Source organism: Phoca vitulina, unplaced genomic scaffold, assembly GCF_004348235.1.
Source record: "Phoca vitulina isolate PV1807 unplaced genomic scaffold, GSC_HSeal_1.0 scaffold69, whole genome shotgun sequence".
In the NCBI taxonomy this organism is placed as follows: domain Eukaryota; kingdom Metazoa; phylum Chordata; class Mammalia; order Carnivora; family Phocidae; genus Phoca; species Phoca vitulina.
The window spans coordinates 5,846,868-5,851,541 of NW_022589772.1; the positions used below are offsets into that span (position 1 = coordinate 5,846,868).

The 4,674-nt window shown below is 33.9% G+C and overlaps 1 non-coding gene across 1 annotated transcript; it reads left to right on the forward strand.

Annotated features, from left to right (window-relative positions):
- The first annotated feature begins 258 nt into the window (after nucleotides 1-258).
- LOC116624710 lies at nucleotides 259-364 on the forward strand. The gene has a single exon (XR_004297937.1). It is a non-coding gene; the product is annotated as a U6 spliceosomal RNA (small nuclear RNA).
- Nucleotides 365-4,674: the final 4,310 nt, after the last annotated feature.

Below are 4,674 nucleotides of genomic sequence, written 5' to 3' on the forward strand. Positions count from 1 at the left end.
AATTTCCAATTTTCAAGAAAAAAATTATGAGACATGTAAAAAAGCAAAAAAATATAACCCATATACAGGAAAAGAAGTAGTCAACAGAAACAATTCCTAGAGGAAGCCTTGACTTCGGACTTAACTAGACAATCACTTCAAATCAGCAATTTCAGTTTTCCCAAAAGTAAAGGAAACGATGAGAATATAAGAATGATGCCTCACTAAATAGTGAATGTTAATACAGAGATATAAATTATTTAAAAAGAACCAATAAGTGCGCTCACCTTGGCAGCACATATACCAAAATTGGAACGACACAGAGAAGATTAGCATGGCCCCGTGCAAGGATGACACACAAATTCATGAAGCAGTCCATATTTTTAACTGGAATTTAAATAAAAAAAAAAAGAAGAAGAAAAAAGTAAACAAGTACTTGAAAAATAAAAAGAAGAACCAGTAAGAAATTCTGGAGTTGAAAAGTACAAAAACTGAAATGAAAAATTCACTAGTGGGGCTCAACAATACATATGAACTGGCAGAAGAAAGAAGCAGCACACTTGAAGATTGGTCAAATGAGATTATCCAGTCTGAGGAATAGAAAGAAAAAAGAGTAAAGAAAAAGGAACAGAACCATCTGAGAACTATGGAGCACCATCAAGTGAACCAATAACAGGAGTCCCAGAGGGAAAAGCGAGAGACAAAAGGCCAGAAAGAATATTTGAAGAAATGGTAACCAAAAGCTACCAAAATTTGATGAAATACATTAATCTGCACATCCAAAGAGTTCAATGCACTCCAAATAGAAATAGCTCAAAGAAAATCTCACCAAGATTACGTTAGAATCAAACTGTCAAAAGTCAAAGACAACGAGAGCATCTTCAAAGCAGCAAGGCAGAAGCAATTCATCATGTACAAGGGATCCTTCATAATATTACTAGGCAATTTCTCATCAGAAACCAAGGAGGCTAGAATTATTGGGACAATATATTCAAAGTTCTAAGAGAAAAAAAAACTATCAACAAAGTATCCTATTGTCATAGAGCTATCCTTCAAAAATGAATGAGAAAGTAAGACATCACCAGATCAACAATAACTGAGAAAATTCACCATATGGAAATAGAAGAAATATATATATATATATATATATATATAATATTTTATATAAAAAATATATATATTGGGGCACCTGGGTGGCTCAGTTGGTTAAGCAGCTGCCTTCGGCTCAGGTCATGATCCCAGGGTCCTGGGATCGAGCCCCACGTCGGGCTCCCTGCTCGGTGGAGAGTCTGCTTCTCCCTCTCCCTCTGCCTGCCGCTCTGCCTACTTGTGCTATCTCTGTTAAATAAATAAATAAAAATCTAAAATATATATATATATTTATATTTATACATAAATATAAATAATATAAGAAATACTAAAAGGCGTACTTTCAGCTGAAATGAATGAAAGGGCACTAGACAGTAACTCGAATCCACATGAAAAAATAAATAATACTAGTACAGGTAACTGTATAGGTAAATACAAAAAAGAGGGGATGCTTAGGTGGCTCAGTCCATGTTAAGTGTCTGCCTTTTGCTCAAGTCATGATCCCAGGGTCCTGGGATCAAGTGCGGCATCAGGCTTCTTGTTCAGCAGGGAGCCTGCTTCTCCCTCTGCCTGCCGCTCCCCCTGCTGGTGCTTTCTCTCATTCTGACAAATAAATAAATGTAAAAATCTATAAAAAAGAGTATATATGTATATTTTATTTGTAACTCTTTTTTCTCCTAATTTAAAGGACAGTTGCATAAAGCAATAATTATAAATCTGTGTTGATGAGCATGCAAGGTATAAAGATGTAATTTGTATTACAATAAAAGTACAAAGAGGGACAGATAATGAAGTTATATGGAAGCAAACTTTCTGTATACTATTGAAATTGAGTTGCCATTTATCTGAACTGTATTGTTATCATTTAAGATGTGAATTGTAATCCACACGGCAAACAAGAAGAAAATAATTCCAAATAAATAGAATTTAAAAAATGACAAGGGAATGAAAATGCTTTTTAACACAAAAGAAGGAAGTTATGGAGAAATGTAGGAACAAAAAAGACATAGGATATAAAAAACAAGGAGCAACATAGCAGTCACAAGTCCTACATTATCAGTAATTACGTTAAATGTGAATGGATTAAGGGGCACCTGGGTGGCTCAGTTGGTTAAGCATCCAACTCTTGATTTTGGCTCAGGTCATGAACTCAGGGCCATGAGATCCAGCCCCATATCAGGTTCCATGCTGGTCATGGAGCCTGCTTGGGATTCTCTCTCTCCTTCTTTCTCTGCCCCTCCCCCCACTCTCTCTCTCTCTCTCTCTCAAAAAAAAAAAAATGTGAATAGATTAAACAATACAACCAAAAGGAAGAGATTGGCAGAATGGATATAAAAATCATGGTCTATCTTTGTGCTGTCCACAAGAGACACACTTTAAATTCAAAGACACAAATAGATTGAAAGTCAAGGGATAGAAAAAAATATACCATGCAATGAGTAACAAAAAGAGAGATGCACTGGCTATACTAATAACAAACAAAATAAACTTTTAAGACAAAAGTTGTTACTAGAGACAAAGACATTTTATAAGAATAGAAAAACATTTTATAAGAGTATATGGATATATATATATATCACAACAGAGTCCCAAAATACATGAAGCAAAATCTGACAGAATTGATCAATAGACAATCCAACAATAATATTTGGATACTTGAATACCCTAATTTCAATAATGGATAGAACAACTAGGCATAAGAGCACCAAGAAAATAGAAGACTTGAACAACACTATAAATCAACTACATCTAATAAACTTCTATAGAATACTCCACCCAACACAGAATACACATTGCTCTAAAGAGCACATGGAACATTACCCAGGATAGACCATATGTTAACTCATAAAAAAGTCTTGATAAATTTTAAAGGACTGAAGTCATACAAAGTCTGTTCTCCGACAACATCAGAATGAAATTAGCAGCAGGAAATTTGGGAAATTCACAAATACATGGAATTAAATACATCCTTAAATACCTAATGGTTAAGTGAGGACATAACAAAGTAAATTAGAAAATACTTGAAGATGAATGAAAACGAAACCAAATCACTTCAAAACCTATGGATTATGACTAAAGTGGTATTTAGAGAACAATTTATTGCTGTATAGGCCTATATTTTAAAAAAACCCAAAAGATCTCAAATCAATACCTAACCTACTACCTTAAGAGGTTACACAAAGGGGTGCCTGGCTGGCTCAGTGGGCAGAGCATGTGACTCTTGGTCTCCAGGTCATGAGTTCAAGCCCCACAATGGGTATAGAGATTACTTAAAAAAAAAAGTCTACACAAAGAACAAACTAAATCGAAAGCAAGCAGAAGGAAAGAAATAATAAAGATTAGAGTGGAAACCAATGAATTTGAGAGTAGAAAAACAATAGAAAAAATCAACAAAATCAAAAGTTCTTTGAAAAAAATTAACAAAATTGACAAACTTATAGCTAGACAGACCAAGACAAAAAAAGAGAGAGAAGTCTCAAATTATTAAGATCAGGTATAAGAGAAGGAACATTACTACTGACATTGCAGAAATAAAAATAATTATAAAAGAATACTACAACTATATAAAGAATAAAAATAACTGACATTACAGACTAAAAGTAACTATAAAATAATAAACAACTGTATGTAGACAAATTAGACACACTAGATGGAATAGACAGATCTCCAGAAGAACACAAACTACCAAAACTGACAAGAAGAAATGGAAAAACTGAAGAGATATAACAAATACAGAGATTAAATAGTTAAAATTTCCCCACAAATAAAAGCCTAGGACCAGATAACTGATGAATTTTAGCAAGTGTTTAAAGAAGAACTAACACCAATCATTCACAAAATTTTCCAAAAAATGGAAGAGGAGGCAAAACTTCCCAACTCATTCAATGAGGCCAATACTTCATGGATACCAAAATCTTGTTACCAAAACCAGAGAAAGGCATCACAAGAAAAGAAAACTGCTTATTAATATAGATGCAAAAATCTTTAAAAAACAACAACAAACCACTAGCAAATCCAATTAAGCAACATATAAAAAGCACAGGACCAGATATGTTCACTGGTGAATTCTACCAAACATTTAAAGAAGAATGAACACCAATCCTGCTCAAACTCTTCCAAACAATTGAAGAGGAAGGGACACTTCCCAAGTCATTCTATGAGGCCAGTGATATGCAGATAATAAAGCCGGACAAAGACACTATGAGAAAACTCCAGATCCATATCTTTTATGAATACTGATGCAAAAAATCCTCACATTCAAAAACACATTAAAAGGATTATACACCACAATGAAGTGGGATTTATATCAGAATATGAGGTTCATTCAACATATTAAAATCAATCAGTGTAATACACCTAATTTATAGAATGAAGAAAAATACCCACGAGATTGTCTTGATGCATAAGAAGACTCTGACAATACCCAACAACCCTCCATGATAAAAACACTCAACAACTAGGAGTAGAAGGAAAATTCCTCAATCTGGTAAAGGGCATTTATGAAAAAAAACCACAGCTAACATCATACTTATGGGTGAAAGCCTGAAACCTTCCCCCCTTGGATTAGAAACAAGAAAAAGATGTCCACTCTCATCATTTCTATTA